Genomic DNA, 25,281 nt, shown 5'->3' with positions numbered 1-25,281 from the left:
TACAAAGTGCTAGGGTGGGCAGCTGAGAGGGCCAGGGGAGCTGAGAGGGGCTGGAGGCAGGTGAGGAGGAGCCAGAGAAGGGAGAGGGAGAGGGAGAGCTGAGAGGAGGAGCCAGCCAGCCAGAAAGGTGGTGAGTAGGTGCCTTGGCTGAAGACTGAGTATTGATACAAAGAGAAAGGAGGTGGGGAAAATCTTGCGCGACTCCCTGATTGGCTCTAGCTCTGGTCAGAATGAAGCCTGGAGAGTTCCCTACGAGGGACTACTTCCCCAACCTGCCCTGGAGGCAGCCCTGGAGAATTGTTCCTAAGGAGTAGCCCCCATCTAAGCAGAGGTCCTGTCCAAGTCAGCTGGAGGCCACTGACTCCAAAGGAAGGACCCCCACAGAGAGCATAACAGGCAGTAGCTACACACATGGAGCGCTCAGGGTTTCCAGCTGGAAGGGACCTTAGAGGAAGTGCAGCCTGGCATAAGAGTCAAGACAGAGCCTGAAGCTCAGGTCTAACTCAACCACCTGTGCCCTGAGTCACCTTGGTTGGTCCCTCAACCTCTCTGAGCCTCAGTTTCCTCATCTGTGACAGTTCCATGACCACTAAGATCCCTCCCTGCTCTCACTTTCTAGGATCATTGAAGCTCTTTCATTCACCCCCTTGCTCTGTAGATGGGCATCTGAGCCCTGGGGAGGGGCAGGCTTAGACTCACCCAGCGACTACAGTGAGTTGGTGGTAGCAGGGCTGGAACTCCAATGCCCTGGCTGTAAGTCTGGGCCCTTTTCTTCTGGTCCTTTCCTAGAACAAGCAAGGCTATGGGAAGGTGGAGTATAGTATTCAAGAGAAAGGTCTGGGGAGCCTTATCTCTGTGGACTTGTGATTCTTTCACTGCTGAATCCTCACCCTGTGATGCCAAGAAGATGCTGGCCTTCTGGCAGATCAAGTGGGTGGCAAGCTCAGAGCATCCTTGTTACAGTGACCATCCCCATCCTACACTCAGGATCCAAAAACATGCCCTGGTGGCCCCCTGGTGCCCAGCCACCCAGCTTGAGAAGGAGGCAGGACCCAGGACATTGAACCCAGGTCAAAGCTGAGGAACTAAAGCCCGAAGAGATAAAGGAATGAAGGGGTGTGGGCCTGTGGGCATCTTATATGTTGAGGCAGAATTCCTGGATGAGAGAACCCAAAACACAGCTTCCCACCTCCCTGGCCCAGACCCCTTTAGAAGCAGTGGCAGCCCCCCCAATCCCTTTTGGAAATTAGGTCCTAGAACAGAGCCTTTCCACTACTCAGACACAAGCACCACTCTGTTCACACTACCTGGACCCCAGCAAGCCATGGCACATGTGTACAATTGCAATAGTGATAGAGTACCTAACTCATCCATGAACATGTGCCAAAAGGGATTTATTGCTCCCTCTTTGTTCCATAAGCTAGATATTTAGTATCTCTGTCTTTGAAAACATTCTCAGGAGTACCATGCAGAGGTTTTGCTGTCAGCAGATTTCCAAAGAACCAAGGCAAACATCACATACCTCTCTTATAAAAATGTCATGACAGCCTTAACCAACTCTTAGGAGAACCTGCTCACTGTAGTCTCACACTCCTTAAGTCCTTCCCAGTCCTATACCTGGTCACTGGATTTTAAGTGGGCTTAAATGAATGGAGACCTGATTTCCAGTCTGAGCTTTGTCATACATTTGATGTGTCCCGTTTACAGGTTCTTTGCACTACCTGGACCCCAGGTTCCATAGAGGTGGCATAAAGGCAGTCTACCCTATGTAAGGGTAACTAGCCTGTACTGTAAAGATAAAGCCATTTTTGGTGGCCTGAGAAGTAGTTATAAAACATGTCAATATCTAAAATAAATCCCAGTATTATGCAACTACTAAGTGGTGAGCAAACACAGAAGCCCCATCAGACAGGTTATATTATCATCAACTTAACATTTTTGATTGATGTTTCATAAATGATTAAATTATTTTGTCATGAATTATTGACCATAGTGAACCCTCTGTGCTAGACACTGTTCTCTGTGTCTTATGTGTATTGACTCATTTCATCCTTATAACACCAACACCGACCAAGGTGGGTACTATTATTTTCATTCCCTTTTACAGATGAGACAACTGACTCCAAGACAAGTGCTTTGTGAGTGGTGGGGCTGAGATTCAGACAGGCCATGCACTTTATCACTGCTCTCTTCTGCCTCCTATTCAAACACTTGCCAATTTCTCTTTTCCCCATTACTCTGAGGCATGAAAGATTAAATCATTTAACCTCTTTGAGTCTTAATTTCTTTAACCATAAAATGGGAAGCCCAAAGGACCTACCTAATAGGGTTGTTGCAGGGATTAAATGAGAAAATGTGAGAAGACCCTGTTACACAGCACATGCTCCACACATTCTGACTGTTGTAAATGGAGTACATGGCAGTATTTAAATCCTATTCTGGCATGTGTGATGTGTGCAGGCACATGAATGGTTTATACTTGCTCTTTGGGGACATTCTAGGGACAGTAAAACTTGCTATTTGGGGACATTCTAGTAATGACTACAAGAGTTTCTGATACAAATGCAACCAAACAAGTGTTGTCAAGCACTTTCACATACATCTTCTGTGGCAACCCATAGACAGCCTTTTAAATGTTATCATTCCTATTTTGCAGAAGAGAAAACAGAGGCTTGGAGAGGCTGTGTGGATTTCCCAAGGTCACCCAGCTAGAAAGTGGCAGAGCTGGAACTCTAACCCAAGTCCAGTACGCACTCTGGACCATCCCTGTCCCTAACAACCTTTCAGGTTTTCTGATAGACTCAGGTATTTTCACTGGTTGACGGTCAGGCTGAGCAAAGGCAGAGGGAAAATGGCTGAAAACCCCATCCAACCAGTGAGAGCTAGACCCATGTATTGCCAATGCATTTGCATCTCCCACAGTGTTCAGACAGTTTACCATGACTTTTCCGAACCCATGCCAATGAGGTCTTCCTCAGGGTCCTTGTTTTAACAAAAGGTCTCTTTTAGAGATTAAAAAAAAAAAAGTGCTGCATTTCAATTCCATGAGATCACTCCATACAGCAAGATTGGGATTGCACTATCCCTCTTGCCTCCCATTCCTATTGTCCAAAGAGTCTATGTGATTCAAAAATAAAAAATAAAAAATGATACAAAAAACTAAACAAAAATGGAAATAACCACCCAGATTCATTTTTTTTTCTTTTTTAAATAATGGCTTTAATGAGCTATAATTCACATTCCATAAAATTCACCCTTTAAAAAGTATACAGTTCAGTAATTTTAGTACATTCACAAAGTTGCATGACCATCACCACTATCTAATTCCACAGTATTTTCATTAAGCAGTCACTTTCTATTCCCCACACCCTCAGGCCCTGGCGACCACTAACCTACTTTCTGTCTCTATGGATATGCCTATTATGGACATTTTATCTAAGTAGAGTCATACAATATATGGCCTTCTGTGACTAGCTTCTTCCACTTCACATAATGTTTCCAGAGTTCATCCATGTTGTAGAATGTACCAATATTTCATTCATTTTGATGGCTGAATAATATTGCAATGTATGGATATACCACATTTTGTTTATTCATTCATCACTTGCTGGGAGTTTGGGTTGTTTCCATCTTTTGACTATTTTTTTTAACGTTTATTCATTTTTGAGAGACAGAGTGTGAGTGAGGGAAGGCAGAGAGAGACAGAGACACAGAATCTGAAGCAGGCTCCAGACTCTGAGCTGTCAGCACAGAGCCTGACATGGGGCTCAAACTCACAAACCGCAAAATAATGATCCAAGCCAAATGCTTGGGATCCAAGCATCCCAGATGCTAATGATGTTCAGCATCTTTTCATGTGCTTATTGGCCATTTGTATATCCTTTGAAGAAATGTCTATTCAAATCTGTTGCCCTTTTAAAATTTGTATTGTCTGTTTATTTGGTGATGTTCTTTATATGAGCTCTTTACATATGCTAGTTACAAGTCTTTTTTTAAAAGTTTATTCATTTATTTTGAGAGAGGGAGAGAGAATTTCAAGAAGGCTCTGCACTGACAGTACAGGGCTCAATCTCACAACTGCAAGATCATGACCTGAGCTGAAATCAAGAGTCAGATGTTTAACTGACTGAGCCACCCAGGTGCCCCTTGTTACATATCTTTTATAGAAAGTATGGTATGCAGATGACTTATTATGGTTTTGTTTTTCCATTCTCCTAATAGTATCTTTTAAAAAGCAGACATTTTAAAATTTGATGAAGTCTCATTTATCAACTTTTTTCCTTATATATTATGCTTTTGATATCTAAGAAATCTTTACCTATTTAAGGTTGCAAAGGCCTTCTCCAATGTTTTCTTCTAATTTTATAGATCTAGGTTTTACATTTAGGTTCATGATGCATCTTGAATTAATTTTTGTATATATTATGTGGTATGGTTTAAGATTTGTTTTTTTACACACAGACATTCTCAGCAACACACCTGGGAGCTCACAGTGTGTATGAAGTGATCAGTATGATGTTTTAATATTTACATGCCATTTTAATAAAATGAAAGGATCAAAGCCCCTACTTTTAATATATATTAAATTATATATATTACATATGAAATTAAATATTTATGTATATATTCCACTGAATTGCCTTTAATACCTTTGTAAAAAATCAGTTTTCCTTATGTGTGGGCCTATTTCTAGACTCTCTATTCTGTTTCACTGATATATTTGTCTTTCTTGACACCAACACCACTCTGTCTAAAATATAATTTTATAGTAAGTCTTGAAATCAAATAGTGTGAGTTCTCCAACTCTGTTCTTTTTCCAAGTTGTTTCAACTATACTAGGTCCTTTGCATTTCTATATGAATTTTAGAATCACTTTGTTAATTTCTACACAAATACATCCTAGAATTTTGATTGGTATTGTATTGAACCCATAGATCAATTTAGGGAGGGTTGACATTTTAACAATATGAAATCTCTGTCCTATGAACATGGCATATCTCTCTGTTTACTTAGGTCTTTTTCTTTTTCTTAGCAGTGTTTCATAGTTTTTATTGTAGAGGACTGTCATACCTTTTCACAGGTTCATCCCTAAGTATTTCATATCTTTGATGTTATTTGCTCATCAGTAGTAAAATAGGAAAACAACCAATTTTTAATTTTTTTTTTTTTTAATTTTATTTTTGGGACAGAGAGAGACAGAGCATGAACTGGGGAGGGGCAGAGAGAGAGGGAGACACAGAATCGGAAACAGGCTCCAGGCTCCGAGCCATCAGCCCAGAGCCTGATGCGGGGCTCGAACTCACGGACCGCGAGATCGTGACCTGGCTGAAGTCGGACGCTTAACCGACTGCGCCACCCAGGCGCCCCAATTTTTAATTTTTTTAATGTTTATTTTTGAGAGAGAGAGAGAGAGAGAGAGAGAGTGCAAGCTGGGGAGGGGCAGAGAGAGAGGGAGACAGAATTTGAAGCAGGCTCCAGGCTCTGTCTGAGCTGTCGGCACAGAGCCAGATGCAGGGCTCCAACTCAGGAACTGTGAGATCATGACCTGAGCCAAAGTTGGATGCTTAACCAACTGAGCCACCCAGGCTCCCCAAACCAATTTTTGTTTATTCATCTTGTATCCTGTTACCTTGCTAAACTCACTAGCTGCTTTTGTACATTTCATCGCACTTTCCACATAGACAATTATATTGGTTGTGAATAGGCAATCATTGGTTGTGAATAAAGCTAGTTTTACTTCTTCCTTTCCACTCTCAATTGCCTTTCCTCCCTTCCTCCCTCCCTTCCTTTTGCCTTCCCTTCCCTTCTTTTTTTTTTTTTTTTCTTGATTGCCCTGGCTATAACCTTCAGTACAATGTTTTATAGAAGTGGTGAAACTGGACATTCTTGCGGTACTCCCAATTCTAGGAAGAAAGCTTTTATTTTTTTACCATTAAGTTTTATGTTAGCTGTAGATTTTTTTTTAATTTTTTTTAACGTTTATTTATTTTTGAGACAGAGAGAGACAGAGCATGAACGGGGGAGGGTCATAGAGAGAGGGAGACACAGAATCTGAAACAGGCTCCAGGCTCCGAGCTGTCAGCACAGAGCCTGACGCGAGGCTCAAACTCATGGAACACGAGATCATGACCTGAGCCAAAGTTGGACCCTTAACCAACTGAGCCACCCAGGCACCCCTGTAGATTTTTTATAGTTGCCCTTCTTCAGGTTAAGGAAGTTCCAGTCTATTCAAAGTTTGCTGAGAATTATTACCAATAGCTGTTGGATAGTGTCAAATGCTTTTTTGACCTTCATTGCAATAATATGAATTTTCTCTATTAATTTGTTAATATGGCAAACTAAAACTGATTGATTTTCAAACATTAGACCAACCTTGAATTTCTGAGATAAATTCTGCTTGGTCACCATGTATTATCTATTTTATGTAATGTTGAATTTGATTTGCTAAAATTTTATTCAAAATTTTTTACATTTATATTCATGAGGAATATTGATCTGTAGTTTACTTTCCTTACAATATTATTGTCTGGCTTTGGTGTCAGGATAATGCTGGCCTCATAAAATGAATTGGAAAGTATTCCCTTCTCTTCCATTCTCTGGGAGAGGTTTTTATATTTTCTTTTATTTCATCCTTAAGTGTTTGATAAAATTCACTGATGAAGCCATCTGTTTCTGGAGTTTTCTATATGGGCTAGTTTCTAACTACAAATTCAGTTTCTTTAATAGATATAGAGATATTCAGATGATCTATTTCTTCAATAGTCAGCTTTGGTAATTTGTGTCTTTCAAGGAATGGAAATTTTTCCACTTTAAGTCACCAAATGTATTATTATAAAGTTGTTTGTGATATTATCTTATCCTTTTAGTGTCTGTAGAATCTGTAGTGACATCACTTCTTAATTCCCAGTATTAGTAATTTGTCTTATCTCTTTTTCCCCTAGTCATCATGACTAGAGGTTTATCAATTTTTTGATCTTTTGAAAGGATCAGTGTTGGTTATAATGTTTTTTCTCTATTGTTCTTGCTTTCTATCTCGTTGATTTCTGTTCTGATCTTTATTTTTTTTTCCCTGTATTCCACTTACTTTGGGTTTAATTTGCTTTCTTTTTCTTGTTTCTTGAAGTAGAAGCTGAGATCATTGATTTAAGATTTTTTTTTTCTTTTCTAGCATAAGCATTTAGTGTCATAAATTTTCCTGTATTTAGCAGCTTTCACCAAATTTTTAGATGTTGTATTTCCATTTTCATCCAATTCAAAATATTTCCTAATTTTTAAATTTCCTCCTTTATGTGTGGGTTATGGACTGTGTTATTTTCCAAATAATTGGGGAATTTTTCAGAGATACTTCTGTTATGGATTTCTATTTTAATTTCATTGTGGTCAGAGAACAGACTTTGTATGGTTTGAATTCTTCCATTTTACTGAAACCTGTTTTGTGACCCAAAATATTATCTATGTTGGTAAATATTCCATGTATATTTAACAATAATGTACATTCTAATGTGGTTGGGTGGACTATTCCATAAATGACAAATAGATCAAATTTGTTTATAATGTTGTTTAGATCTTCTTTATCTTTAATGAATTTCTGTAAACTTGTTCTGGCAATTATTGAGAGAAGGGCATTGAAATTTCCAGATTTAATTATATCTATTAATCCTTGTGCTGTGTAAGTTTTTGCCTCATATTAGGTTAATAAGCTCATACATTCTTGGTGAACCAACCCTTTTATCATTATGGAATGACATTCTTTATCCCTAGTAACATTCTTTTTTTTTTTAAGTTTATTTATTTAGTTTGAGAGAGAGAGAGAGAGCAAGCAGGGGAGGGGCAGAAAGAGAGAGAGAGAGAGAGGGAGAGAGAGAATCCCAAACAGTCTCTACACTGTCAGCATATAGCCCAACATGGGACTTGAACTCATGAACGATGAGATCATGACCGAAATCAAGAGTCAGTTACTTAACTGACTGAGCCACCCAGGCACCCCCTTGTTAACATTCTTTTTTCTGAAACTTACTTCATTCTGAAATTTAATTTGTCTGATACTAATATAGCCATTCCAGATTGCTTTTGACTAGTTTTGGCACTGTATTTTTCATCCTTTTACTTTGAATCTGTTTATGTCTTTATATTTAAAATTCATTTCTGAAAAAAGAAATCATTTCTGTAGGGAATATACAGTCAGGTTTTGTTTTTAAATCCAATCTGACAATCTCTGCCGTTTTATTGTGGTGTTTAGATGATTTATATTTAATATGGTTATTGATATTATTAGATTTAAGTCTATTATCTTGTCATTTACTTTTTATTTGTGCCATATATTCTGTGTTCTCCCTTCCCACACTCTTTTTTAAAAACTTCTTTGGGATTACTGGAGTATTTCCTAGATTCCATCTCCTTTGTTAATTTTTAAGCTATCATTGTTTGTTTCATTATTTTTAGTGGTTGATTGAGGATTTACAGGGTGCATCTTTAACTTCTGCTCCACCTTTAAATAATATTATTAATTAATAATATTAAGTAATACTATACCACTTTACATATAAGAATGTCATAACAGTATACCTCCATTTCTCTTCTCTTGTCTTTTGTGCTATTATCATAGGATTTATTTTTACTTATGTTATAAACCCCACCACACTCAATTGTTATTATTTTTATTTAAATACTCAATTATATTTTAAAGAAATTTAAATAATGAGAAAAATCTTATGTATTTAGCCATGTAGTTCCCATTTCCAGTGTTCTTCATTCCTATGTGTAGATCCATTATTTCCATCTGGTATCATTTTCTTCTGTCTGAAGGACTTCCTTTAAAATGTATATTGCCTGCATGCTGCTGCTGAATTCTTTTAGTTTTTGTATGTCTGACAAAGTCTTTACTTCACCTACATTTTTGAAATATAAGTTTACTGGGTATAGAATATGAGGTCAACAAGTTCTTTTTTTTTCACCCAATACTTTAAAGATATTGATCCACCACCTTCTTATTTGTGTTGTTTCTCACAAGAAATGTGCTATAAATTCTTATTTTTATTCCTCTATACATAAGATAACTTTTTCCTCTCATTGCTTTTGAGATTTCTTGTCTTTATCACTAGTTTGGAGCAATTTGATTATAACATGCTTTGGTATAGTTTCTTCGTGTCTCTTGTGCTTAGAATTCACTGAAATTTTTGAATCTGTGGGTTTATAGTATTCATTATATCTAGAATTTTCTTAGCCTTTATTTCTTCAAATATGTTTTCTGTTCCTTATAATTTTCAAGGACTCTTATTACACATATACTAAGACTTTGAAGTTGTACTACAGCTCAGTAATGCTCTATTCTTTTTTTATATAATGTTTTTGTGTTTTATTTTGACAGTTTCTATTACTATGTCTTCAAGCTCACCAATCTTTTTTCCTACAATGTCTAATCTTCCATTATTTTCATCTAGTATATTTTTCACTTCAGACATTGTAGTTTTTATCTCTAGAAGTTCAGTGTGGGTCTTTTTTAGATCTCACATGCTCAACTTAACTTTTTGAACATATGGAATGCAATTATAATAATTGTTTTAACATTCTAGAATATCTACTCATTCTAACATCTGTTTCAGTTCTGGATTGGTTTTGATTGATTTATCTCCTCAATATGTGTCATACTTTCCTGCTTTTTTTGCATGCTTGGGGTTTTTCTATTGGATGCCAAACATTATGAATTTTACCTTGTTAAGTGCTGGATACTTTTATATTATTATAAATATTCTTGAACTTTGCCATGGGACACAGTTAAGTTACTTGGAAATAGTTTGAACTTTTCTGATTTGCTTTTATAATTTGTAGGCAGGACTAGAGCAGTATCAGTCTATGGCTCAATATTTCCCAGTACTGATAAAAGAATCACATGTATGCTCTACCCAATGCCCTGTGAATGAGATTTTCCAGATTGGCAGGTGGGAGCAAGCATAATCCCCAGAATTGTGAAGTGCCAGGCACTGTTTCTTCTAATTATTTCTGGGTGGTTCTTTCCTATGCCTCGGGTAGCCTCTCACATGTATGCACTGATCAATACTCTACTGGATACCCAAGGGAGACTTTTGGCAGATCGCTGGAGCATCCTGTCTGTTCAGCTCTCCAGTATTCTTCCCTGTGAAATTTAGCCTCATTTGTCTTCCTGGATTCCTAGTTTTGTTTCCTCACCTCAGGGAAAACAGCTCTTGAGGGAAGGGGCTGTGTTTGGTTCATCTTATATCCCCCAGAGCCCAGGACAGAACCTGGTCCTGAGAACTTTGAAATCCATTCTGTGCTGGGGCCAATGACCCATATCAGCTTTTTCCAGGACTGTTCAAACAGCCTCTGTATGGGTCTCCTAGCCTCACTGCCTCCATTTCAGCGCCATTATCTACACAGTCCCCAGTGTGACCTAACACACCAAGTTTGCCATGTCACCCCTCTGCTCTTAAATATCAGTGACTCTGTATCACCTATAGGATGAAATCCGGAGCCACAACCAATTCCAACCCCACCTCCTTCTGCCTGTTCTCTTGCCATTCACTGCCACCTACTTTACCACAGTAGCCATTCCAAATCTCTTACTCTTCCCTTTAACCCTTCCATATCATCACACAAGCTATTCCTTCTGTTTGACAAATTCTCTGCATCCTTTCTGCCTGGCCATTGTCAGCCATCCTTCAAATGTCATATCTCTTGCAAAAGCTTTCCCCTACCCCTTCCAGTAGAAACTGGGGACCCCCACAAGCCTCTATTAAAGTGTGTTTCCTGACTGTACCACAGGCACTGGCTCTCTGTCTTCCCCCATGTAACCGTGAGCTACTGGTGGAAAAGGACCATAGCTGATTAATTTCTGCATCCCCAGAACAGAAGCTCAGCAGATGCTCTCTGAATTGGCCAATTGCTGAATCAGTGTTTGTCAAGAGGAATTACTTAGCACGTATGGATCCCTGACACATTTCACCTTCACTTAGCATCAGCAAATGTATCACATTCTCTGTTTTTTCCATTGCTTCTCCAACACCAGGCTTGAGGGGCTGGTGGATTTATCTGAGAGGATGCCCAGCCCCTGCCTGATTCTGTTTATTGATCTTAGTTAGGCTATGATCTGTTACCCAGCTCTGGATAAGTGCCTTTACTAGTCCTTCTCTTTCCTCTCTCACTTCAGATCTGTCAGCCACAGAAATGTTGTTCTTTCCTTCTCTTTGCTTAGTTCATGCCATACTGATCATTTGTTTACCATTCTGGAAGCCCTTGAATCTCTTTCATGACTCCATGGAAGGCTTTAGAAAAAGAGCTATAACACCAAAGGAGAGAGCATGCCCAGCAACTAGCACAGTGCCTGACACACTGTAAGCACTCATTACACAAATATCTATAAGCAGTTCTCAAATGTAAGCATACATCAGAATCATCCAAAGGCTTGTTAAAACACAAAGCTCTGGGTGCCACCCCCAGAGATTCTGATTCAGTAAGTCTAGAGTGGGGGACAAGAATGTGCATTTCTAACAAGTTTCTGGGTGATGGTGATACTGTTGGTCTAGGTACCACATTTCAAGAACCACTGGTCTTTGGAAAGTATGTAAATGAATAAATGAAAGGGAACTTGTGAAATTACTCACTGTACCCTGGGGACTATATAATTGCAATTAGTTGGCAAGGAATGCACATGGTTGCTGAAGGTTGGAGGTAGTTCACATGTTAAAGAATGGAATCTTGATGAATGCACATGGGACAGGGAGGTTGGGGGGATACATAGAGAAATAAGGGCAGACTAAGGAACAATATAAAGACATGAGGTGACTGTGTGTGAGTAAATTGGCATCCCATATCCAATGTCTCCAGTGATGTTTAGCCAACTCTTACAGATTAGCTGCTTGGTTACCTGCACCTTAATCCAGATCTAGCCACAAATTAAGGAGTCTGCAGAGCAGAAGAGTGTCTAGGCAAGAAAAAAGATACATGTTAGTAAGGAAGTGACATACAGGGCTGCTGGATTAGGTGAACTAGGTCTAGCATCCTAGAGATTTGTTAATGCAGGGAAGAGAAAATATAAGCAGAAATTTTCCTAATTTCTAATTGGTTGTTTTTCATACCTACTCATTCTTATTTCCTTTATGCCTGGTTGGATATATGGGGTTTTTTTTGTTTCTTTTTTAAAATGGATGTTATTTATTCATCTCTTTGAGCATCCTAAACATATCTTTTATTGAGTCATTCTTATTTTGTCATGAGCAAATTCATCTCCTGAGTGTTGACTTCTTTTTTTTTTTTTTTTTTTTTTAGTTGACACTCCTAGTATAGTTTTCTTCATGTGTTTTGAAATTTTGGCTTATCTCACATAGTTGCACATTTTCTTCTTTTCTCTGCCCACATCCTTTCCTATTTAGCAGTCTTTTTTTTATTTAAAATTTTTTTTAACATTTATTTATTTTTGAGAGAGAGAGAGAGACAGAGAATGAGTGGGGGCGGGGCAGAGAGAGAGGGAGACACAGAATCCAAAACAGGCTCCAGTCTCCGAGCTGTCAGCACAGAGCCCCACGCGGAGCTCAAGCTCATGAACCATGAGATCATGACCTAAGCCAAAGTTGGACACTTAACTGACTGAGCCACCCAGGTGCCCCTCCTGTTTAGCAGTCTTGCTAATAATGCCTCCACCTAGAACCCGAGGCCCCAGTCAAGAATCAGGTGTGAAGTTTGTGGCTCAGGGCCTCCATCCTTCTGCAATTTTTGGAGTGCCACGAGGTTTACAGGCAGCTTGAGCCAAGTCCTGTGTTTGTTTCATCCTATATCCATAGGTTTGTAGCTTGATGTAAACCATTGCTCCGGTCAGGGAGTGATTGTAATGTTTATAAACCCTTTTATGAATGGGGAAGCACCACATTAATTTGATTTCAAGCAGTAAAATCCAATCTGTTCTCATTACCCCACAGGAGCAGAATACCTGATTGTCTCTGTCTGCTTCTAGATCCAGACCTCAGCTGGCTGTGGCTTCATTCCTACTTAGCAGGTATTTTTTATGTTCCATTGTTGGTCCCCTGAGATATTTATTTTATTTTTTTAGTGTTGCTGTGCCTTTTAAATTGTCTCTTTATAGTATATACTTGCCATGCTTTGGTGTGGGTATCTCAAAATGTAAAATTAAAAGCCATCTTAACTAGTAGTCCAAATTGGTTTAGCTCTCAAGAGTTCTTTACTAGTGTTGTTTGGATTCTTCAGTGATTTACAAAAGACTGTATTAGTTTCCTAAGGCTGCCATAACACAATGCCACAAGCTGGACAACTTAAAACAACAGAAATTTCATTCTTTCACATTTCTGGAAACTAAAAGTCTAAAACCAAGACATCAGCAGGGACATGTTCTCTTTGAAGGCTATAGAGGAGGATCTTTCCTTGCCTCTTCATAGCTTTTGGTGGTTGCTGGCAATCCTTAATGTTACAATCACTGCCTCCATCTTCACATGGCATTCTCCCTATATCTGTGTCTCTATTTTCACTTCTTCTAAGGGCACCTGTTATTGGAATGGGGCCCACCCTAATCCAGGATGACCCCATCATAACTAATTACATTTGCAAAGACCCTATTTCCAAATAAGGCCACATTCACACGTTTAGAGCAGCATGAATTTTGGGAGGACACTATTCAACTCAGTACACTAGGCTATTGGCCTAGTGGCCAGCCCTGCTCCTGACTGAGGCAAGGAGGTACTTAGTTTACCTCCCTATTCCCAGCTTTAGCTGAAGCCATTTGGCTCCCCCGTTAAATGTTATATTCAAATGTCAGATTGAATTAAGGAATGAGAAGCCATCACTTAACCTTGCTTCAGTCAGAACATTGGAGTTCATGTCCAACAGTACAGATTTGATCAGTAGCAAATCCCCATGTATGAAAGATGGCAAATGGTTTTTTCCCTTTGTACCCTAATACTCCTGAGCAAAGTGCTCAGGTCCAGAAGGACAGGCACAGTTCTTTCAAGAGGTAACCTGGGAATTCATAGTTGGAAAAGGAAGTCCAAGAATACTTAATTTACCTAGCATCATTTTACCTTTTGTTCTGGCAATAAACAATCCCAAGTGGCTAAACTTCCTGCATTTGAACCTGCTTTGTACTGTATTGCTGTTTCTGCCCCACTGTCAGTGGCCATTTCTGATATCTGTCAGCCTCATTTCTAGTAGCTCTGGTCCTCTCTAATGTGCTGCTTCTATGTGCTACAGGCAGAGAGACTTGGCAGCATAACTTGTTAGACATGTGAGTATAAGACAGAGAGACCGTGTGCAAAGCCTGCAGAGTTCTCTGGCAAAGGAAGGGCAGAAGATATAGGATTATTTCAGCTCTTCAGAGACCTTTCTGAGGTTGATAACTTTATGATTCTGTTAGGTGACCTTGGAATAACTGGAGTTTCACTGCAATCTGCAGCATTCACAGACTTTAAGTTTGGACCCAGGCTCCCATTTGTACCATTGGAGGCCTAGGAAGGTCAGAGTGGTGAAGCTGCGACCAGCCCACAGATTAGGCTCTTCCTGCTGTTCCATCTTCCTCCATCTTGCCTTACTCAGTGGTTTCCTCCCAGATGCCTAGGGCAGAGCAAGGCTCCCGGTACCGGACCCTGGGTATCACAGCAGGTAAATTCTAGGGGATACTACAGGCAGTATAGCATGGTAGAAAGAAGGGCCTTCAAACCAGCCAGACTTAGGTTTGAATCCCCACTCTGACCACTTATTAGCTTTATGACTTGGGAGAAATAACTTAAACTCTCTGGTCTTGATTTAAATGTGTATAAAATGAGAATAATAATAATGTATACCTTGCATGGATGCTTTTTGGGTATAATTAAGACAAAGCAATAAATGCATTTAACATACTGTAGACACTCAATGGTAGTCTAGCATTCATATTATTGATGTTAGTCTTTTTTTTTTAATTTGTTTGTTTATTTTAAAAGAGAGAGAGCATGCACGCAAGCAGGGGAAGGGCGGGGGAGAGAGAGAGAGAGAGAGAGAGAGAGAGAGAGAGAGAGAGAATCCCAAGCAGTCTCCTCACCATCATCGCAGAGCCCGACTCAGGGCTCAAACCCATGAACCATGAGATCATGACCTGAGCCGAAACCAAGAGTTGAATTCTTTACCAACTGAGCCACCAAGGACCCCCAGATGTTAGTCTTTTAAATAAAAACTTATTTTATTTTGATAAGAACACTTATAATGATATCTGTCTTCTCAACAAAATTTTAAGTGGACAATATATTATTGCTGACTGTAGGTTCAATGTTGTACTGTAGATCTCTAGTTACTTATCTTGCTTCACTGAAAACTTTATGCCCCTTGATTAGTAACTCCCCATTTGTTCCTCCCATCAGTCCTGGTAACCACTATTCCATCCTTTGATTCTGTGAATTTAACTATTTTAGATACGTCGTATAAATAGAATTGTGCAGTATTTGTTTTTTTCTGTTACTGCTTTATTTCACTTAGCATAATGTTCTTAAGGTTCATCCATGTCATTGCATATTACAGGATTTCCTTCTTTTTAAAGGCTGAATAGTATTCTTTTATATGCATATACATTTTCTTTATCCAGTCGTCAGTGGACATTTAGGTTGTTTCCACCTCTTGGTTGAATATTGTTCAGTGAATATTGTTGCAGTGAACACGGCAGTGCTAATATCCCTGTAAGATCTTGGTGTCAATTTTTTTTTTGGATAAAGACCCAGAAGTGGGATTGCTAAGTCATATGATAGTTCTATTTTAAATTTCTTAAGAAACCTTCATATTGTTTTCCATTGCAGCTATATCTTTTTGCATTCCTACCAACAGTATGCAAGGCTTCCAATTTCTCCACATCCTCACCAATATTCACTGTCATTAGCTTTCTTGGTGAAAGCCATCCTAACAGGTGTGAGGTGATATCTACTGTGGTTTTGATTTGCTTTTTCCTGATGATTAGTGATGTTGAGCATTTTTCATATGTCTGTTGGCCATTTGTATGTATTCTTTGGAAAAATGTCCTTTCCAGTTCTTGGCCCATTTTTAAATAGAGTTATTAGAACTTTTGTTATTGTTGTTGTCGTTTTGTTTTGTTTTGTTTTGCTATTGAGTTGTGGGATTTCCTTATATATTTTGAAGATTAACCACATATCAGTGATACAGTTTGCAAATGTTTTCTTCCATTCTGTTGGTTGTCTTTTCACTCTGTTGATTGTTTCATTTGATGCAGAGAAGCTTTTGTTTATTTGTTTGATGTAGTCCCATTTCATTATTTTTGGCATTGTAGCCTGTGCTTTTGGTGTCATATCCATGAAATCACTGTCAAGACCAATGAAGCTTTTCCCCTATGTTATCTACTAGTTTTACAGTTTCAGGTTAAGTCTTTAATCCATTTTGAGTTGATTTTTGTGTATGTGTAAGGTGGGGGTCAGTTTCATTCTTTTTAATGTGGATATCCAGTTTTCCCAACACCATTTTGTTGAACTGACCATCCTTTCCCCATTGTATATTTTTGGTACCCACGTCAAAGATCAGTTGACTGTATATGTGTGGATTTATTTCTGGGCTCTCTATTCTATTCCATTTTTCGCTATATATGTCTCTATGCCAGTGCAATACCATTTTGATTACTGTACGTTTGTAATATATTTTGAAATCAGGAAATGCGATGCCTCTAGCTTTGTTCTTTCTCCAGAGTGATTTGGCTACTTGTGGTCTTTTGAGATTCCATATGAATTGTAGAATTTGTTTCTTCCATTTCTGTAAAAAAAGCCACTGGGATTTTGATATGGATTACATTGAATCTGTGGACTGCTTTGGGTAATATGGACATGTTAACAGTATTAGTTCTTCTGATCTATGCATATCTTTTAATTTATTTGTGTCTTCTTTAATTTATTTTTTTTCTTTTTTTAATCTTATTTATTTATTTTGAGAGAGAGAGAGAGTGCACATGCAAGTGAGAGAGGGGAGGGGCAGAGAGAGGGAGAGAGAAATCCAAGCAGGCTCCATGCTGTCAGTGCAGAGCCCTAAATGGGGTTCAGATTCACGAACCATAAGATCATGACCTGAGCTGAAACCAGGAGTCAGACACTTAACTGACTGAGTCACCCAGAAGCCCCTAATTTATTTCTTTTTTTTAAAGTGATCTCTATGCCCAACATGGGGATTGAACTCACAGCCCCAAGATCAAGAGTTGCATACTCTACTGACTGAGCCAGCCAGGGACCACTAATTTCTTTCGGTTTTTTTTAGTTTTTAGTATACAAGTCTTTTACCTCCTTAGTTAAGTTTATTCCTAGGTATTTTATTATTTGTGGTGGAAATTGAATTGTTTTTCTAATTTTCTTTTCAGATAGTTCAGAGTTAGTATATATAAACTAAACTAATTTTTGTATGTTGATTTTGTGTCCTGCAGCTTTATTGAATTTGCTCATTAAAGTTATAACAGTTTTTTTTTTTATGGAGTCTTCAGGGTTTTCTACATATAAGATCATGTCATCTGAGAACAAGGACACTTTTACTTCTTCCTTTTCTATTTGGATATGCCTTTTATTTCTTTTTATCACCTAATTATTTTGGCTAAGACTTCCAGTACTACATTGAATAGAAGTGGCAAGAGTGGGCACTCTTGTCTTATTCCTGGTCTTAGAGGAAAATCTTTCCATTTTTCACCATTGACTATGATGTTTTAGTTGTGGGATGTTCATATATAGTCTTTATTATGTTGAGGTTCTTTTCTTCTATTCTTAGTTTATTGAGAATTTTTCTCATGAAAAGGTGTTGAATTCTGTAAAATGCTTTTTCTGTATCTATTGAGATGATCATGTGATTTTTGTCCTTTATTCTGTTACTGTGTTGTGTTACATTACTCAATTTGCATATATTGAACCATCCTTGCATCCCAGGGATAAATCCCACTTGGTCATGTTGTAAGATCCTTTTAACATGCTATTGAATTTGCTAGTTTTGGTTTGCTAGTATTTTGTTGAAAATTTTGCATCTATATTTATTAGGTATATTGGCCTGTTGCTTTCTTATGATGTCTTTGTCTGGCTTTGGTATCAGGATAATTCTGCCCTCCAAGAATGTGTTTGGAAATATTCCCTCCTCTTCCATTTCTTGGAAGAGTTTAGGAAAGCTTGGATTAGTTCTTTAGTATTTGATAGAATTCACCAGTAAAGCAATTTGCTCCTGAGTTTGTCTTTGTTGAGAGTCTTTAAATTATTTTTAAAAATTTTTAATGTTTATTTTTGAGAGACAGAGCATGAGTGGGGGAGGGGCAGAGAGAAAGAGAGACACAGAATCCAAAGCAGACTCCAGGCTCTGAACTGTCAGCACAGAGCCCAATGCCAGGCTCAAACTGTGAGATCATGACCTGAGCCAAAGTCAGACACTTAACCAACTGAGCCACCCAGGCTCCCCAGGAGAGGTTTTAAGTTATTAATTCAATCTCCATACTAGTTATAGGTCTGTTAAGACTTCTTTTTCTTCATAACTGAGTCTTGATAGGTTGTGTGTTTCTAAGAATTTATTTATTTCTTCCAGGTTATCCAGTTTGTTGGCATTTAATTGTTCATAGTAGTTTCTTATGATCCTTTGTATTTCTGTGACATCAGTTGTAATATCTCTTCTTACATTTCTAATTGTATCTACTTACTTCTTTCCTTTTTTCTTATTTTAGATAAGGGTTGTCAGTTTCACTTATCTTTTTAAAAAACCAATTCTTAGTTTTGTTGATTTTTCCTTTTTTTATATTTTCGATTTCACTTATTTCTGCTCTAATCATTATTTCATTCCTTCTGCTAACCTTAGACTTAGTTTGTTCTTCTTTTCCCAGCTCGTTGAGGTGCAAAGTCTTTTACTTGAGATCTTTCACTTTTTAAATATAGGCACTTATTGCTATGAACTCCTCTCTTAGTACTGCTTTTGTTGCATCCCATAAGTTTTGGTATATTGTGTTTTTGTTCTCATTTGTCTTGAGGTATTTTCTAATTTATTTTTTATTTCTTCTTTGACTCAATGCTTTTTCAAGACTGTAGTGTTTAACTTCCACATATTTGTGAATTTTCCAGTTTTCTTTCACTATTGATTTCTAGTTTCATTCCATTGTGGTCAGAAGAGATATTTGGTATGACTTCACTCTTCTTAAATTTATTAAGACTTGCTCTGTGATCTAACGTGATCTATCCTAGAGAAAGATTTGTGTGTGCTTGAGAAAAATGTTTATTCTGCTGCTGTTGGGTGAAATGTTCTCAGTATACCTTTTAGATCCATTTGGTGTATAGTGTTGCTCAAAGTCTCAGTTTCCTTATCTTCTGTCTGTATAGTCTAGCCATTATTGAAGGTGGAGTACTGAAGTCTGTTACTATTATTGTTTTGCTGTTTACTTCTGCCTTCAGTTATGTAAATGTTTGCTTTCCACCTTTAGGTGCTCTGATATGGGTACATATATATTTATAATTATATCTCCTTGGCAGTTCAACACTTTTATCATTATATAATATCCTTCTTTGTCTCTTATAACAGTTTTAACTTTAAAGTCTATTTTGTGTGATAAAAAGCATAGACACTCCTGCTCTCTTTTGGTTACCATTCACATGGAATATCTTTTTCTATCCTTTCACTTTCAGCCTATTGTGTCTTTAAATATAAAATGAGTTTCTTGTTGACTGCATATAGTGGGGTCTTCTTTTTCTTATCCATTTTAGCCACTTTTCACTCTGTGTCTTTTGATTGCAATTTAATCCTTTTACATTTAATGTAATTATTGATAAGGAAGATTCACTATTGCCATTTTACTAATTGTTTTCTGTTAGTTTTGTAGTTCATTTTTCTGTCTTGTCCTCTCTTTCCTCCTCTTCCTCTCTCTTCCTTTGTACTTCATTGATTTTTTACATTGATATGCTTTGATTCCCTTCTTTTTTCTTTTGTGTAGCATCTATAGGTATTTGTGTGTGTGTGGTTACCTTGGAGCTTAAATAAAATATCTTATAGTTATTACAGGCTATTTTAAGTGATAACAAGTTAACTTCAGCAATATACAAACACTCTGCACTTTAATTTCTCCCAATATGCTTTGTTATTGCCACAATTTACATCTATTCATATTGTGTATCTTTAAATAAATTCTTAGTTATAGCTGTTTTTTAATACTTTTGCCTTTTAACTTTTATAGTATAATTAGAAGTGATTTATCTATCACTATTACAATAATACAGTATTCTATATTTGTCTATACATTTAACTTTACCAATGAGTTTCATACATTCTTATGTTATTATGTTGCTGCTTACCATCCTTTCATTTCAACTTGAAAAACTCTCTTTAGCATTTCTTGTAAGGTAGGTCTAGTGGTGATGGATTCTCTCAGCTTTTGTTTATTTGAGAAAATCTTTATCTCATTTTCACTTTGGAAGGACAGTTTTGCCTGGGTAGTATTCTTTGTTGGAAGTTTTTTCCTTCACCATTTTGAATATATCATCCCACCCTTTTGTGGCCTGCAAGGTTTCTTCTGAAAAATAAGTTCATAACCTAACAAGAGTTTCCTTGTATGAGACAACTCACTTTTCTTTTGTTGCTTTCAAAATCCTCTCTGTCTTTGATTTTTGACAATTTGATTATAATGTGCCTCAGTATGGATTTCTTTGGGTTCATCGTATTTGTTGTCTATTGGGCTCTTTGGATCTGGATGTCCATTTCCTTCTGCAGAATTGGGATGTTTTCAGCCATTTTTTAAAATGAGCAATATAGATAGATAGATAGATAGATAGATCTTCTTAATTGTTTCTCATAAGTTCTTTAAGCTTTCATCATTATTTTTCATTCTTTTATTGCTCCTCTGACTAAATTGTTTTCAATAACTTTTGATTCAAGTTTTTTCTTTCTTTCTTCTGCTTGGTCTAGTCTGCTGTTGAACCCCTCTAGCAAAATTTTCAGTGCAATTATTTTGTTTTTAGGCTCCATTATTTCTGTTTAGTACTTTTTTTTATATTTTCTATTTCTTTATTGAAATTTTCACTCTGTTCATGCATTGCTTTGTTGACCTCAGTGCACATCTTTATGATAATTATTTCGAATTCTGTCAGACAAATGATATAACTCCATTTCATTAGGGTCAGCTTTATCATGTTCCTTTGTTTAGAACATCTTTGTCTAATTCTTCATTTTATTTAACTCTCTGTGTTGGTGTCTGCACATTAGACAAAGCAAGCACCTCTATTAGTCTTCACAAACTGGCCTCAGACAAGAGAAGACTCTCACCAATCAGCCTAGCCAGAGATTCTGGGGGCCTCTACCAACTTTTTCCTTCCCCTACCAACTGTGCTTTTTTTACACTCACTCTGTGCTGAGCAAGGAACTTTGGAGCTATGGCACCTACCAGTCTAAACCACCATCTCCATTTCCCCTAGATGGCTAAACTGCACTGGATCCATCCAAGTTCCACATCTAGCAAGAAAGAAGCAAGTCCTCTGGGTAGCTTCTTTAGAAAAGCTGGGGTGCTGGATGCAGAAACCTACCTCCTCCTTCCCCTGAGAGAATCTGGGTGCCAAGGGGTTTCTCCCTGATCATATAGCACTTTACTGGATGCAGGGACTCTGGTAAGAGGGTGTCCCAAGCCTTCCTACTGGCCTTAGAGAGTGTGGTTTTATGTTCACCTGGGATACAGGAGCCTTTCAATTCATTTCTGGATTTCTAACAGAAGGGAATTTGTTCATAAATTGTTGTTGAATTAGTGTGTTTGTGAGGGGAAAACAGGGCACAGGGCTTCCTACTCCATCATCTTATTTACATTACTCTGGATGTTAATCTTCTGTTCATCCATTTACTCAGCATCAGAAAATTCTTATAGTTTCCTGTCTTTTCCTCTCTTTTCAGACACAGTAGCACAAGAGACAAACAGCCTTCTGTTCCTGCTAAGAGATTGCTAATAAGCACTAGTCCTCAGCTCTATGAGATGCAGAATGAGTCAGTAATACAGCCACAGGCTTTAGGACAGTAGGCTTATATGACCAGCTCTCTCTCACTTTGCCTCTGGACCCTTTTCTCCTAACACTATGACTCTCAGGGCTATAGACAAGCAAGTCCAAATTGGCAGCTCACCCCTCCAGGGGGACCCAGGGGACAAGAAGCCCTCAAGCTCAGCATCTCACAAGTACTCAGAAGATATAGGCACAACTGTTCTCTACCCTTTGAAGAACTTCTTGAAGACCTTCAGAAGCAGAAGGAAGGTCTTATTCCCTACCCTTCCTCCTATCCACATCTTCTACCTGCCCGTTTACCACCTCAGTCATCATCTGAGGAAACAGATGGATAAGCAGCTACTGTTACAGAAAGGCCAACATGAAGATTCCAATACTGGGGCCATGTTGCTGGTCAGAATCCATCAGCCATTTGCAATAGCATTTTTGATGTTTTCAAATCATTTCTTGACTATTTTTTAAATCCAATACCCATTGTAGAGATGAAGAAACTAAGGCAAAGAAGGAAGAGGATCCCTGAGTGAGTCAACAGCTGAAGTGGGGCCAGAGCCCTGGTTTCTTGCCTCTTTTGGCTCCTTCCATTCTATGTGAGCCCTGAAAGTTTGGAATGAAGGATTCAGAAGATGGTGACCTGTATGTCTACTACCTGTTAATTAGTCAGCCTGAACTTCTTTGGAGGCCCTAGGAACTCAGGGCTTCACTCTAAACAAAGGACTGGCCAGGATGTGGAAAGGGAAGGCCAATGTCTTCATCCTGGTTTTGTCACTCAAGCTCTAGACTCCTAGATATCACACACTGGTCATGTATGAAGAGTGATCCTGGAGAGAAGGGTACCCAGGGAGGTCAGGAGCAGAGCTTGGGTGAGAAACCAGACCCTCACCTTCTCTGTGTCACTACAGGGCACTTACACATTCTGCCCTGCTATGGTTGCCTTTCTGAGCTTCACTTTCCCCATCTGTAAAGTAGATTTAACATTCTCATCAACTGTCTTATAGAGGCTATTAGAAGGCTCAGAGGTGATAGGGTTAAGTGAGTCATCTGTAATCTCTGAAGTAGTATCTGCACCTGACTTGGCACTCAATCCCATTCATGGAGCAGCTACTGGGAGACAGGTGCCAAGTTAGGCATTGTATGTGAATCATCTCCAACTAGGCCTCAGACGACAAGTGACTTTTCCAATGACACTCAGCTGTTCACTGACAGAAATTAGATGAGAGCCTTTTCTGATCAGTCCCAGAGGTCTGACACTGAGCTGGAGGTCATATTGCTGTGTGCATAAGGTTGTTAGATTTAACAAAGAAAGGACCCCAGTTACATTTGAATTTCAGATAAATAATAAACAATTTTTAGTGTAAGTATATACATTGAGATATTTGGGACACAGTTATACAAAAAAATTATTTGTTTATCTAAAATGCAAATTTGACTGGGCATGCTGTATTTTTTTCAGCAACCATATGTGTATATGGAGTTGGCATTGCAGGAGCAGCAGGTAGGCAGGCTGTCTATATATTCATTTTGAAGCATCTAGTCAGCAGGCAATATGCCAGGGAAAGAAATGATCTCCCCACCAAAGCAAGTCACTGGTACTGTTCTCAGCTTGGGGCTACCATAAACTATGGTACTGATGAAAAAGCCTGATACTTTGTCCTGATGAAAACCCTCACCTAGGCTTAGGGCCCTTCTTTTTCCTTTCCTAACTGTTCCCAAGACCCTATTTTTTCCATTTATTGGGACCCCTTTTGGGGTTATTTTTAAAATATTTTATCAAGGATAAGAAGGATATTTTAAAGATAGGCAAAGGTTTAAATTCTAAGTCCATCTAAAGATGAGGACTAGGATTTTTAAGAAGTGTTGCTACCTGTTTCTGGCCAAGATGAAATAACAGATATCAAATTTACTCTCCTTCCTAAACAATCAACAGACAATATATATTTTTAAAAACCAGTATTTTTCAAGATGCTGGATATCAGGTAATGAAAGACAAAGATGGGACACAAATGAAGTGAGTGCTACAACTGTCCCAGCTTATTGCCTAGAGAGAGATGCCAGGCTGTGGGACAGGGAGGGAAAATCCAGAAAAGAGCTTGGTGCTTAGCATATGGAAGGAAGCCTAAGACAAGTACACGATGCCAGAGCAAGTGACTTCTTTCACTTTATATGTTGTACTAGTTTCCTATAGCTGCTAAAACAAATTGCCACCAACTTAGTGGCTTAAAATAACACAAATATATTATCTTACAGCTCTGGAGATCAGAAGGCAGAAATGATTTGGCAGGACTCCATTCCTTCTGGAGGTTCTAAGGGAGAATCTATTTCTTTGCCTTTTTGAGCTTCTAGAGGCGCCCATATTCCTTGGCTTGTGGCCCTACATCACTCCACTTCTGCTTCTTTCATCACATCTCCTTCTCTGATAACAACCCTCTTGCATCCCTTATAGAGACCCTGTGATTACATTTAAAGCTAATCCAGAAAATCTAGGATTATCCCTCCAACTCAAGATCCTTAAGTCAGTCACATTTACAAAGTCCCTTTTGGCATGCCAGGTAACATACTCCTAGGTTCTGAGGATTAGAACATGGACATCATCAAGGAGCATTATTCAACCACAGTGAGAAGGGTGCTTATGTTTTCATGAATAAATGATGATGATAAGGCCATTTTATTTTGAGTACTTACTATCTGCCATAGAGTTTTGCATTTAACTCTTGCAGGGACCCTAAAAGGGTATTATTCCATCCTTATCCTTTCAGTTGCCAAAACAACCCAGCTAGGAAGTGGGGGACCTGGGGGAAGCTTCTATTCTGAGGGGTATACCTACTCCCTCATGTCTGTTCCTAAACAGCTGACCACTTATGTTACAAAGTTCTATGTTAATATTCCATCTTCTGCATTTCTGTTTTTGAAAACAGCTTTAATGTTTTTGCAGAGAAAAATGATACATGCCCATTTAAAACTGAAAACAATAGTGAAAGTGCAAAGAAAAATTAAGATCACACTAAATCTCATTTTCCAAAGATAACTATTGTTAATGTTTGGCGAACATTCTCCAGACTGCTGTCTATGCATCATAGATATGCTGTTCTATAAAGCACTTAATCTCCACCCTACATTGTGACTATCTTCCCATATCAGTACTTGTCAACTCCTTAAAACAGGCCAGCTGAGTCAAAGGCTGTGTACATTGTACATGTTAGTACACATTGCCAAACAGCCTTCAAAATGTATCAATTTGCAGTATTTACCAAAATCGCAAGACCTTCGCTGGTTTAGTCAACCTTTTATTTTATTTTTTTTCCTATAATTTATTGTCAAATTG

General features: G+C 38.2%; 1 long non-coding RNA gene across 3 annotated transcripts in view; it reads left to right on the top strand.

Annotated features, from left to right (window-relative positions):
* LOC145714013 (uncharacterized) overlaps window positions 1-25,281 on the top strand; it is a 279,372-nt gene that overhangs the window by 198,544 nt on the left and 55,547 nt on the right. For all 3 annotated transcript variants that reach the window (XR_014136769.1, XR_014136768.1, XR_014136767.1), the window contains one exon: window positions 12,930-13,006. This is a non-coding gene — a long non-coding RNA (uncharacterized LOC145714013). The remainder of the gene's footprint in view (window positions 1-12,929; window positions 13,007-25,281) is intronic.

This window comes from Panthera onca, chromosome X (assembly GCF_046562875.1).
Source record: "Panthera onca isolate mPanOnc1 chromosome X, mPanOnc1 haplotype 2, whole genome shotgun sequence".
Classification (NCBI taxonomy): domain Eukaryota; kingdom Metazoa; phylum Chordata; class Mammalia; order Carnivora; family Felidae; genus Panthera; species Panthera onca.
Note: the sequence above shows the minus strand (reverse complement) of the source record. Positions and strands in the feature narration are given on the sequence as shown.